The sequence below is a fragment of the Cherax quadricarinatus genome, chromosome 32 (assembly GCF_038502225.1).
Source record: "Cherax quadricarinatus isolate ZL_2023a chromosome 32, ASM3850222v1, whole genome shotgun sequence".
Classification (NCBI taxonomy): Eukaryota; Metazoa; Arthropoda; class Malacostraca; order Decapoda; family Parastacidae; genus Cherax; species Cherax quadricarinatus.
In genome coordinates this window covers 14,883,491-14,897,842 of record NC_091323.1, presented here as the reverse complement: position 1 = coordinate 14,897,842, position 14,352 = coordinate 14,883,491, and positions in this window count along the sequence as shown.

Genomic DNA, 14,352 nt, shown 5'->3' with positions numbered 1-14,352 from the left:
ACATTTAAGTTAGCATCCAGCATCAGGCTCTTGCTCACACAATATGGGAATTACACGGATGACACCAAAGAAATGAGTGATATAGTGAAGTCTCAGTAGGAGTGTGTTTAGCGACCCATTAATCTAACTAAAGATTAACAGTCGGAAACAAATTTTTCGTGAACGAGACTCAGAACCTTGCCAATGTCTGCCAAATTTCTGATATAACCCTAATTCGATTTAACTTTGAAAAAAGCCACTGACAACATGACCATCAGTCTGCCCCAGTCCCAGCCTCGTGGAACTCCATGTTCATCAAGAACTGCAGCAAACCTCTGTTGCGTGTCTTATGTATGGTATGGAGAGGAAGCCTGGACACAGGGTTCATCCCAGAGTCACTAAAGACAACGGATATAGCCTCACCCCACAAAGGCGGCAGTAAAGCAATAGCAAAGAATTGCAGACTCATAGCGCTAACCTCTCAATTATAAAAATTTTTTTGAAAGTGTTGGATTCCCAAGACTTGCACAAAACAAGGCAACGTGGATTTACAGTAGGTCGCTCCTGCGTCTCACAGCCTGGGATGTCTGGAGGACAAACAGAATTCAGATGAAGTGTGGCATGTGAAGAGTATATTACAATTTATTCGACACAATTCACATGCCCATTTTGGCATGTCCTCTTGACCAGTGAACTAGCAGCTAAGAATATAGCATTTGGGGCCCCACTGTTATGCTAATTGCTGGTTCATCAGCCAGTCACTTTATTAAGCGATATCTTCAACTGGTGGAGCAGACTAGTAAGGTTTCCATTACCTCTGAAGACTGTTCTTACAGTGGCTCTTACTGGTATATACCATCTTGTAAATATTTACTGTAAATATGTAAGTACTTATACACAGTTTTGGTGAAGGAATATATAAATTAAAATTTATCACTGCTGTTTTGCTTTGTCCCTGAGCTGCCTGGCTGACAGTTTGCTTTGTCCCTGAGCTGCCTGGCTGACAGTTTGCTTTGTCCCTGAGCTGCCTGGCTGACAGTTTGCTTTGTCCCTGAGCTGCCTGGCTGACAGTTTGCTTTGTCCCTGAGCTGCCTGGCTGACAGTTTGCTTTGTCCCTGAGCTGCCTGGCTGACAGTTTGCTTTGTCCCTGAGCTGCCTGGCTGACAGTTTGCTTTGTCCCTGAGCTGCCTGGCTGACAGTTTGCTTTGTCCCTGAGCTGCCTGGCTGACAGTTTGCTTTGTCCCTGAGCTGCCTGGCTGACAGTTTGCTTTGTCCCTGAGCTGCCTGGCTGACAGTTTGCTTTGTCCCTGAGCTGCCTGGCTGACAGTTTGCTTTGTCCCTGAGCTGCCTGGCTGACAGTTTGCTTTGTCCCTGAGCTGCCTGGCTGACAGTTTGCTTTGTCCCTGAGCTGCCTGGCTGACAGTTTGCTTTGTCCCTGAGCTGCCTGGCTGACAGTTTGCTTTGTCCCTGAGCTGCCTGGCTGACAGTTTGCTTTGTCCTTGAGCTGCCTGGCTGACAGTTTCCTTTGTCCCTGAGCTGCCTGGCTGACAGTTTGCTTTGTAGTTGAGCTGCCTGGCTGACAGTTTGCTTTGTCCCTGAGCTGCTTGGCTGACAGTTTGCTTTGTCTGAGCTGCCTGGCTGACAGTTTGCTTTGTCCCTGAGCTGCTTGGCTGAGAGTTTGCTTTGTCTGAGCTGCCTGGCTGACAGTTTGCTTTGTCCCTGAGCTGCCTGGCTGACAGTTTGCTTTGTCCGAGCTGCCTGGCTGACAGTTTGCTTTGTCCCTGAGTTGCTTGGCTGACAGTTTGCTTTGTCCCTGAGCTGCCTGGCTGACAGTTTGCTTTGTCCCTGAGCTGCCTGGCTGACAGTTTGCTTTGTCCCTGAGCTGCCTGGCTGACAGTTTGCTTTGTCCCTGAGCTGCTTGGCTGAGAGTTTGCTTTGTCTGAGCTGCCTGGCTGACAGTTTGCTTTGTCCCTGAGCTGCCTGGCTGACAGTTTGCTTTGTCCGAGCTGCCTGGCTGACAGTTTGCTTTGTCCCTGAGCTGCTTGGCTGACAGTTTGCTTTGTCCCTGAGCTGCCTGGCTGACAGTTTGCTTTGTCCCTGAGCTGCCTGGCTGACAGTTTGCTTTGTCCCTGAGCTGCCTGGCTGACAGTTTGCTTTGTCCCTGAGCTGCCTGGCGGACAGTTTGCTTTGTCCCTGAGCTGCCTGGCTGACAGTTTGCTTTGTCCCTGAGCTGCCTGGCTGACAGTTTGCTTTGTCCCTGAGCTGCCTGGCTGACAGTTTGCTTTGTCCCTGAGCTGCCTGGCTGACAGTTTGCTTTGTCCCTGAGCTGCCTGGCTGACAGTTTGCTTTGTCCCTGAGCTGCCTGGCTGACAGTTTGCTTTGTCCTTGAGCTGCCTGGCTGACAGTTTGCTTTGTCCCTGAGCTGCTTGGCTGACAGTTTGCTTTTTCCCTGAGCTGCCTGGCGGACAGTTTGCTTTGTCCCTGAGCTGCCTGGCTGACAGTTTGCTTTGTCCCTGAGCTGCCTGGCTGACAGTTTGCTTTGTCCCTGAGCTGCCTGGCTGACAGTTTGCTTTGTCCTTGAGCTGCCTGGCTGACAGTTTGCTTTGTTCCTGAGCTGCTTGGCTGACAGTTTGCTTTGTCCCTGAGCTGCCTGGCTGACAGTTTGCTTTGTCCCTGAGCTGCCTGGCTGACAGTTTGCTTTGTCCCTGAGCTGCCTGGCTGACAGTTTGCTTTGTCCCTGAGCTGCCTGGCTGACAGTTTGCTTTGTCCCTGAGCTGCCTGGCTGACAGTTTGTTTTGTCCCTGAGCTGCTTGGCTGACAGTTTGTTTTGTCCCTGAGCTGCCTCGCTGACAGTTTGCTTTGTCCCTGAGCTGCCTGGCTGACAGTTTGCTTTGTCCCTGAGCTGCCTGGCTGACAGTTTGCTTTGTCCCTGAGCTGCCTGGCTGACAGTTTGCTTTGTCCCTGAGCTGCCTGGCTGACAGTTTGCTTTGTCCCTGAGCTGCCTGGCTGACAGCTTGCTTTGTCCCTGAGCTGCCTGGCTGACAGTTTGCTTTGTCCCTGAGCTGCTTGGCTGACAGTTTGCTTTGTCCCTGAGCTGCCTGGCTGACAGTTTGCTTTTTCCCTGAGCTGCCTGGCTGACAGTTTGATTTGTCCCTGAGCTGCCTGGCTGACAGTTTGCTTTGTCCCTGAGCTGCCTGGCTGACAGTTTGCTTTGTCCCTGAGCTGCCTGGCTGACAGTTTGCTTTGTCCCTGAGCTGCCTGGCTGACAGTTTGCTTTGTCCCTGAGCTGCCTGGCTGACAGTTTGATTTGTCCCTGAGCTGCCTGGCTGACAGTTTGCTTTGTCCCTGAGCTGCCTGGCTGACAGTTTGTTTTGTCCCTGAGCTGCCTGGCTGACAGTTTGCTTTGTCCCTGAGCTGCCTGGCTGACAGTTTGCTGGCTTATTTACGAACAGTAATAGAGGCCCATCAGAAATCACCTGTGTTTGTATACATATTAACACATGGTAGTACACCGCAGCACATGGTAGTACACCGCAGCACATGGTAGTACACCGCAGCACATGGTAGTACACCGTAGAGCATGGTAGTATACTGTAGAACATGGTAGTATACTGTAGAACATGGTAGTATACTGTAGAACATGGTAGTATACTGTAGAACATGGTAGTATACTGTAGAACATGGTAGTATACTGTAGAACATGGTAGTATACTGTAGAACATGGTAGTACACCGCAGCACATGGTAGTACGCTGTAGCACATGGTAGTGCACCGCAGCACATGGTAGTACACCGCAGCACATGGTAGTACACTGTAGCACATGGTAGTGCACCGCAGCACATGGTAGTACACCGCAGCACATGGTAGTACACTGTAGCACATGGTAGTGCACCGCAGCACATGGTAGTACACCGCAGCACATGGTAGTACACTGTAGCACATGGTAGTGCACCGCAGCACATGGTAGTACACCGCAGCACATGGTAGTACACTGTAGCACATGGTAGTGCACCGCAGCACATGGTAGTACACCGCAGCACATGGTAGTACACTGTAGCACATGGTAGTGCACCGCAGCACATGGTAGTACACCGCAGCACATGGTAGTACACCACAGCACATGGTAGTACACTGTAGCACATGGTAGTGCACCGCAGCACATGGTAGTACACTGTAGCACATGGTAGTGCACCGCAGCACATGGTAGTACACTGTAGCACATGGTAGTACACCGCAGAACATGGTAGTACACCCCAGCACATGGTAGTACACCGCAGCACATGGTAGTACACTGTAGCACATGGTAGTACACCGCAGCACATGGTAGTATACCGCAGCACATGGTAGTACACCGCAGCACATGGTAGTACACTGTAGCACATGGTAGTACACCGCAGCACATGGTAGTACACCGCAGCACATGGTAGTACACCGCAGCACATGGTAGTACACCGCAGCACATGGTAGTGCACTGTAGCACATGGTAGTACACCGCAGCACATGGTAGTACACCGCAGCACATGGTAGTACACCGCAGCACATGGTAGTACACCGCAGCACATGGTAGTACACAGCAGCACATGGTAGTACACCGCAGCACATGGTAGTACACCGCAGCACATGGTAGTGCACTGTAGCACATGGTAGTACACCACAGCACATGGTAGTGCACTGTAGCACATGGTAGTACACCGCAGCACATGGTAGTGCACTGTAGCACATGGTAGTACACCGCAGCACATGGTAGTACCTTGTAGCACATGGTAGTGCATTGTAGCACATGGTAGTACACCGCAGCACATGGTAGTACATTGTAGCACATGGTAGTACACCGCAGCACATGGTAGTACATTGTAGCACATTATAGTACACCGCAGCACATGGTAGTGCACTGTAGCACATGGTAGTACACCGCAGCACATGGTAGTACCTTGTAGCACATGGTAGTGCATTGTAGCACATGGTAGTACACTGTAGCATATGGTAGTACATTGTAGCACATGGTAGTACACCGCAGCACATGGTAGTGCACTGTAGCACATGGTAGTACACCGCAGCACATGGTAGTACATTGTAGCACATGGTAGTACACTGTAGCACATGGTAGTACATTGTATGACTTGGTAGTACATTGTAGCACATGGTAGTACATTGTAGCACATGGTAGTACATTGTAACACATGGTAGTACACTGTAGCACATGGTAGCACATTGTAGAACATGGTAGTACATTGTAGCACATGATAGTACATTGTAGCACATGGTAGTACATTGTAGCACATGGTAGTACATTGTAGCACATGGTAGTACATTGTAGCACATGGTAGTACATTGTAGCACATGGTAGTACATTGTAGCACATGGTAGTACACCGCAGCACATGGTAGTACATTGTAGCACATGGTAGTACATTGTAGCACATGGTAGTGCATTGTAGCACATGGTAGTACATTGTAGCACATGGTAGTACATTGTAGCACATGGTAGTACATTGTAGCACATGGTAGTATACATTGTTGCACATGGTAGTACATGTTAGCATATGGTAGTACATGGTAGACGATGGTAGCACATAGTCTACTTGGAGGGTGTTCCGGGGGCCAACGCTCGGCGGTCCAGTCCATGACAAGATCAGATCTAGGATTAGGGCCTAATCAACCAAGCTGTTAGTGCTGGTCACACGCAATCCAATACGCGAATCACAACTCGGCTGGTCAGGTACTGACTTTAGGTGCCTATTTAGTTCCCTCTTGAAGACAGCCGCGGGTCTATTAGCAATCTCCACTATTATACTGGAGGGCAGTTGAACAGTCTACGGCCCCTGACACTTATTGTGTTGTCCCTTAGCGTATTCATGGTGGCCCTGCTTTCATTGGGGAATGTTGAATCATCTGCCGAGTCTTCTGTTTTCAAAGGAAGGGATTTCTTTGTACAGATTTCAGACAAGTCCCTCTAGGATTTTCCAGGTGAAAATTATGATGTACCTTTCTCGCCTGCACTCCCAGGAGTACAGGTCTAGGGACTTCTAACGTTCCCAGTAATTGAGATGCTTGACTGGACTTATACGAGCAGTGAAGGTCCCTTGTATATTCTCTAGATCTGCAATTTCGCCTACCTTGAAAGGGGCTGTTAGTGTACAACAGTAATCCAGCCTAGATAGAATAAATGGCTTAAAGAGGATCACTGGATTGGCATCCCTTGTTCTGAAGCTTCGCATTACACTATGCAACAATTTTTGTTCTTGGTAAGTAAATGTTATTTTCCAACTTCTTTTATTGGAAAACAATAGAAAATGCCCATTATTCCTTTAAACTTTGCTTTGTGGCTTACAGGATAAATTTTTGACAAAAAAAATGGCTAAATATAAATATTTTTTGCTAGTTTTGGATGTAAAACAAAAACATAAAATAAAATAAATAAAATCTATATAAATAAAATAAAATTTACACAAATTTTATTTTAAACTTTTTGAAACATATTTGCAAAGTTAAAAACGAGCAGTTTTTTCTAGATTTGCGAGCAGCAACAAATCGCTCTCCCGTTTAAGCCTCCATTGTAGTCTGCCATCATGTTTTCATTATAAGATCCCTGATATCTGTGTTCGAAGTCCATTATATCTTGGTGGAAGCGCTCCCCTGGCATATTCTCCTTGAAACTGTTAAGATGAGCATTAAGGAAATGGACCTTAAGGAACATCCTACAGCCTGTCTGACCATAGCTTTTTACCAAGGTCTCAACAAGTTCCACATAATTATCAGCCTTGTTGTTGCCCAGAAAGTCCTGTGCTACAGCAACAAAACTCTCCCAGGCTTCCTTTTCCTTCTCTGTGAGCTTCTTTGGAAATTCTGAGCACTCCATGATTTTCCTGACTTGTGGTCCAGTGAAGATGCCAGCCTTCACCTTTGCCTCTGATAGCTTGGGAAAGAAGTCTTGAAGACACATGAAGGCTGCAGACTCTTTGTCAAGAGCTGTAACAAATTGTTTCATTAGCCCTAGTTTGATGTGTAATGGTGGGAACAGAACCTTTTGAGGATCCACCAATGGTTTATGTTTGATATTATGTCTTCCTATAGAGAACTCAATCCTCTGAGGCCAGTGCTTCCTCTGCTAATGTGATGCTCTGTCTCTAATATAACAGTGACAGAGTTAACAGAGAAACTTGGTATAACCTCCTTGGAGTTCCATCAAAAATGCCACTATTCTGAAGTCTCCAAAAACCTCCCAGACATACTTATCATAGTTCAAAGCTTCCAGTAGAAGTTTGACACTGTTGTAGTCCTCCTTAAGATGCGCTGAATGAACCAAGGGAAGAGATGGATACTTGTTCCCATTGTACAAAAGTACAGCTTTTAGGCTTCTGGAGGAGCTGTCAATGAAGAGTCTTCATTCATCTGGATTGCATGCAATTCCAGTTGCATCAAACAAGCCTGATACATCATTACAGTAGCACAACCTGTCTTCATTAGTGAAGAAGCTTGAGAAATGCTGGTGACGTTTTCTTTGGCTTGTCACTTGCACACTTTCATCCACCAAGTCCCACTCCTTGAGCCTTGAAATCAAAAGCTCAGCATTTGACTTTGTCAAACCAAGATCTCTGATAAGGTCAATGAGGTCTGTTTGGTTTGGGTAGTAAGGATTCTTCCCAACAGCTGCATCTGTGAGATCATAGTCTTGTTCACTGTGCTCTTCATTTTCAGATTTGCTGCTTTCTTCTTCTGACGGTTGACTTCTTTCTGGAGGTGCAGGTACAGGAAGCTCAGCACTGTGTGGTACTGGTGCAATAGAAGAGAGAAGATAAAAAATAGCAGGTGCATTTTTCCCAGTTCGGCGTCTGGAAGGATCCACCAGACAGAAGTAGCAGTTGGCTGAGTGATCACTGGTTCACGCCATATTCAAGCAACACCAAACTGTATGGCTCTTTTTTCTTCTCTATGCCATCCTGTAAAATAACAAAATAATTAGTTTTTGTTACATGCATTTTATTTAAAAAAATGTTCCTATTCAAGATTTTACCCTTCATATAACTAATGACTTTCTTACCTTCCAATGTTTTCTTACAATGTTCACAGCAACATGAGGCGCCCAGGTCTTGTCTTGGTCCACAACTGACATGACAAAATATGCTTCGTAAGCTTCACACATTGTTTTAGATGCTGTTACAGAGAACTTCTTTGCTCTTGTGTTAATGAATTGGCCACATATGTAGCAGAATGTGTCTGGAGAATGATTGCAGCCTCTTGATGCCATTTCACTTCTGATGTGTCTTCTCAGGTAGTCAGAGCTGAACTGAATGCTGGTTTGTGAGCTCCTGTTTTTATATTTGCCAAGCAAAGTGCTCCACAAGTGTCCTGACCACAAAAGCAAAGTTCTGGGATCAAAATTGCTTTTTTTAAACTTTGTTTAGTTATAAAGAATTTGGAAATGATGCTTTTTTTTCCCAGGAACACGACAAAAATTAAATTTTATTACATAGTCTTATCCATCCTATCATTTTCCTCGCAGATGTGATAATGACACTGTTGTGATCCTTGAAAGTGAGATCCTTTGGCATTATCACTCGCATCCCTTTCACATTATTTTTTCACTATTGTATGGATAGAATTTGTCTCACGCTCTGTTCTAGCTTTTAATTCCTCAAGTTTTCCATAGCGTAGTAACTGAAATTTGCCGTCATTGGAAAACTTTGTGAATATTAACTTGGAGATTCACAATGGATGACAGTCATGCAGATTATGGTTTCGTCTGCAATGGAAGAACAGTGCAATAGTTGACATCTCTATGTCTGACATGAGATGAAGTGGATTTAGGCGAGGTAAAGTGAAGGTGAGGTAAGAGGAAGGTGAAGTAAGGTGATCTTCCGCCTCAGCGTCACGTTGTACAACTTACCTTCCTGTCTACGAGGTTCCTGACGCCGCAGGTGAGGTTAACAGGCACCCCCTGAGAGGTGGTCACCTGAGTACTGGTGTTGAGAAAGTAGGGGCAGGTAGGGCACACCTCCCCACGTAGCACCCCACCTACACTCTCCTCCCCAGAGCCGTGAGTCAAGCCTGTCGGGGAGACAAACATAGAGTGAGTCAAGCCTGTCGGGGAGACAAACATAGAGTGAGTCAAGCCTGTCGGGGAGACAAACATAGAGTGAGTCAAGCCTGTCGGGGAGACAAACATAGAGTGAGTCAAGCCTGTCGGGGAGACAAACATAGAGTGAGTCAAGCCTGTCGGGGAGACAAACATAGAGTGAGTCAAGCCTGTCGGGGAGACAAACATAGAGTGAGTCAAGCCTGTCGGGGAGATAAACATAGAGTGAGTCAAGCCTGTCGGGGAGACAAACATAGAGTGAGTCAAGCCTGTCGGGGAGATAAACATAGAGTGAGTCAAGCCTGTCGGGGAGATAAACATAGAGTGAGTCAAGCCTGTCGGGGAGACAAACATAGAGTGAGTCAAGCCTGTCGGGGAGATAAACATAGAGTGAGTCAAGCCTGTCGGGGAGATAAACATAGAGTGAGTCAAGCCTGTCGGGGAGACAAACATAGAGTGAGTCAAGCCTGTCGGGGAGACAAACATAGAGTGAGTCAAGCCTGTCGGGGAGACAAACATAGAGTGAGTCAAGCCTGTCGGGGAGACAAACATAGAGTGAGTCAAGCCTGTCGGGGAGACAAACATAGAGTGAGTCAAGCCTGTCGGGGAGACAAACATAGAGTGAGTCAAGCCTGTCGGGGAGACAAACATAGAGTGAGTCAAGCCTGTCGGGGAGACAAACACAGAGTGAGTCAAGCCTGTCGGGGAGATAAACATAGAGTGAGTCAAGCCTGTCGGGGAGACAAACAGAGTGAGTCAAGCCTGTCGGGGAGACAAACATAGAGTGAGTCAAGCCTGTCGGGGAGATAAACACAGAGTGAGTCAAGCCTGTCGGGGAGACAAACACAGAGTGAGTCAAGTCTGTCGGGGAGACAAACATAGAGTGAGTCAAGCCTGTCGGGGAGACAAACATAGAGTGAGTCAAGCCTGTCGGGGAGACAAACACAGAGTGAGTCAAGCCTGTCGGGGAGACAAACACAGAGTGAGTCAAGCCTGTCGGGGAGACAAACATAGAGTGAGTCAAGCCTGTCGGGGAGACAAACATAGAGTGAGTCAAGCCTGTCGGGGAGACAAACACAGAGTGAGTCAAGCCTGTCGGGGAGATAAACATAGAGTGAGTCAAGCCTGTCGGGGAGACAAACATAGAGTGAGTCAAGCCTGTCGGGGAGACAAACATAGAGTGAGTCAAGCCTGTCGGGGAGATAAACACAGAGTGAGTCAAGCCTGTCGGGGAGACAAACACAGAGTGAGTCAAGTCTGTCGGGGAGACAAACATAGAGTGAGTCAAGCCTGTCGGGGAGACAAACATAGAGTGAGTCAAGCCTGTCGGGGAGACAAACACAGAGTGAGTCAAGCCTGTCGGGGAGACAAACATAGAGTGAGTCAAGCCTGTCGGGGAGACAAACATAGAGTGAGTCAAGCCTGTCGGGGAGACAAACATAGAGTGAGTCAAGCCTGTCGGGGAGATAAACATAGAGTGAGTCAAGCCTGTCGGGGAGACAAACACAGAGTGAGTCAAGCCTGTCGGGGAGATAAACATAGAGTGAGTCAAGCCTGTCGGGGAGACAAACATAGAGTGAGTCAAGCCTGTCGGGGAGACAAACATAGAGTGAGTCAAGCCTGTCGGGGAGATAAACACAGAGTGAGTCAAGCCTGTCGGGGAGACAAACATAGAGTGAGTCAAGCCTGTCGGGGAGACAAACATAGAGTGAGTCAAGCCTGTCGGGGAGATAAACATAGAGTGAGTCAAGCCTGTCGGGGAGACAAACATAGAGTGAGTCAAGCCTGTCGGGGAGACAAACATAGAGTGAGTCAAGCCTGTCGGGGAGACAAACATAGAGTGAGTCAAGCCTGTCGGGGAGACAAACATAGAGTGAGTCAAGCCTGTCGGGGAGACAAACATAGAGTGAGTCAAGCCTGTCGGGGAGACAAACATAGAGTGAGTCAAGCCTGTCGGGAAGACAAACACAGAGTGAGTCAAGCCTGTCGGGGAGACAAACATAGAGTGAGTCAAGCCTGTCGGGGAGACAAACATAGAGTGAGTCAAGCCTGTCGGGGAGACAAACATAGAGTGAGTCAAGCCTGTCGGGGAGACAAACATAGAGTGAGTCAAGCCTGTCGGGGAGACAAACATAGAGTGAGTCAAGCCTGTCGGGGAGATAAGATTTATCATTCTTCACTGGAATTATGTCAAGTATTACAGAATTACCAGGTAAATACTAGAAAATACTAGAAAATGTTGAGGAAAAATGTTAGTAAATTCTGAGAAAAATGCTAGAAAATGAGAAGGGAAATGATAGAAAATGCTGAGGAAAATGCTAGAAAATGATAAAAGTAATTCAGTTAATCAGTTAAACATAAAAGATGTTACTAATTAATATATTAATAACAATAATGAATGTATTAGTCAACATTATTATTATTATTATTATTATTATTATTATTATTATTATTATTATTATTATTATTATTATTATTATTATTATTGACCAACAGTGACCAGTTACGAAACTTTGTCAAAGACTGTCAAGAATAGATTATCACTGAAGTATAGATGAAAGTTTTTAAATTAGGAGAGAGAGAAAGAGAGAGAGAGAGAAAGAGAGAGAGAGAGAGAGAGAGAGAGAGAGAGAGAGAGAGAGAGAAGAGATGAGAGAGAGAGAGGAGAGAGAGAGAGAGAGAGAGAGAGAGAGAGATAGAGAGAGACAGAGAGAGAGAGAGACAGAGAGAGAGAGAGAGAGAGAGAGAGAGAGAGAGAGAGAGAGAGAGAGAGAAAGAGAGATAATGATGTCAATGAGATAAAGTCAGTTGATCAAATGAAAATGCTGGCCCACAGATGGCTCCAACTTCATCCTGTTCCCTACTTGTATGTCTCATAACAATAAAAATGCTTTCAAATGAGCTGATGTAGGTAACAGCTCTTAGCTTGTCAATAAAGTTAGGAATCCTTAACCTGTAAATAGCTGTCAATAAAGCTAGGGATCCTTAACCTTGTCAAACCCTGTGTAGAGAAAGAGAGACAGGGCCACCTGTTTACAGACCTGTTCTCAGAACAAACCAGCAGGATCTCTGAATTGGTGAATACACCCACACGTCACCCACTCAGCTACTCCTATTTCAGCCCAGCAGGTGGTATTGTGCCTTATATAAGACCACAGACCTACATCCCTGCAGCTGCCTCAGTGCCCTACCTCTCTCAAGGACAGGCACCTTACATGCCTTACACACCCACCACCTCAAGCTGACCACATCATGAGGAGCCAGTCTATTAGCATCCTGTCGGCCAACATTAGAGGTTTCATTACTAATGTTGGAGAGCTCACACATAGTTTTGTGAACACTCGACGTCCCGACATGATAGCTGTTGTTGAAACATTTTTGGACGACAGGACTCCAGAAAATTTTGCAAGAATTGCTGGCTACACCTCATGGATGAGAAGAGACAGGCAAGGGCAAGGAGGTGGTGTTACTGTGTGCTTCTCTAAAAGTGTTCATGCCCAGCACATTGATGTTGCCACCCCTACACATCTTGAAATGATGTTCTTCAAGCTATGCATAAACACTAGTACCTCTGTACTAGCATGTGCAATGTACAGACCTCAGTGGCAACATGCAAACCCCATCAACTTCCTAATGGAAAATGTGGACTCCCTTCTGCTACAACACAACTGTCAACATATCATAATTGTTGGTGACCTCAACCAGCACCTTATACAAAGGGACTTTGATGACCTTCTTGCAGTATTTGACATGAGAAACTTTGTTGATTTCCCTACTCACGTCTCTGGCTCCTCCTTTGACCCAGTAGTGTGTGATCTAGCAGAAGGTATAGTCACTAGTCAACCCCTCGGCTACGTTGGATCATCTGACCACAAGGTTGTCTTTGCGACACTTAAGATCCCAACAGAACGAGGTAAGGAGTCCACACGCACAACCTGGCTATGGGAAAGAGGTAATTGGCCAGCCCTTTGCTCTGAGCTCGCCACCACCGATTGGAATGCTCTTCTCCAAGGGGATGTTGACAACCAAGTGAAAACCTTCACTGGACACATCCTTAATCTACAACAAGAACACATTCCTCACCGGCAATATGTGACGAAGCCTACAGATTAACCTTGGTTTGGCTTTCGTTGTAGAGAGGCTGCTACTGCTAAGTACAAGGCATGGCGAAGGTATAAGAGACATCCTACCCATTATAACAGGAACTTGCACAGGCAAGCCTGTAAGCATATGGGTGACATTCAAAAGTGGGCCAACACTAAATGGGAGATGGACACAAGAAGAAAGCTAGCATCAGGTAGGGTAGGCTCCAAAACCTGGTGGTCCCTGGTCAAGAACAGACAAGGTTATCTGCCTGATGAACTCATTCCACCTCTAAATCGACAGGATGGGACCACCTCTACTAGTAGTCAAGAGAAGGCGGACCTCTTTGCCGAACACTTTGCTACCAAAATGCAAGTTCCTGATCCAGCAAGGGACCCTCCTTGGCTAGCTGCAAGAACTGTGTCAAAACTGTCAGTGGTGACAATAAGGCAGGAGGAGGTGCATTTCCTTCTTAAATCACTTGACCAAGAAAAGGCTGTGGGCCCAGACAAATTGAGCCCAAGACTGCTGAAAAGATGTGCAGACCAGCTAGCAGCACCTCTAACTCGCATCTTTCAGCACTGCCTAGTACAGTGTAAATGGCCCTCTCTGTGGAAAGAGGCAAATGTAGTCCCTGTTCACAAAGAGAAGAGCAGAGCAGAAATCAGCAACTACAGACCAGTGTCACTCCTGGTAAGATCCTTGAGATAATAATCTCTAGACTACCACTCACTACTTTGTGACCGTCAATATGGTTTCAAGAAAGGTTACTCTGCTGCTTTTCTGTTGTTAAACCTCTCCACTAAGTGGCACCAGTCACTGGATGAATCCAAAGTCAGCTGTGTGGTAGCTCTGGACATTGCTGGTGCTTTCGACTGGGTGTGGCACCAGGGCCTCTTAGCAAAACTTCAAGCACTGGGAATTGCAGGCTCTACGCTATGTCTCCTCAGTGATTACCTTCATGGTAGATCTCTAAGTGTAGTTCTCAATGCAACGGAATCAGCAAGACATCCTATTGGGGCAAGTGTTCCACAAGGAAGCGTGCTGGAACCATTGTTATGGAATGTCTACTTCAATGTCCTTCTTCATCTCATCCCAGAATCCCATGCATATGCAGATGACTGTACACTGACATTCACTTATCCAAGAGAAGAAATGCCAGCTGCTCTAAGCTACATAAATTACCAACTAAGAGCTATATCAGCTTGGGGAAAT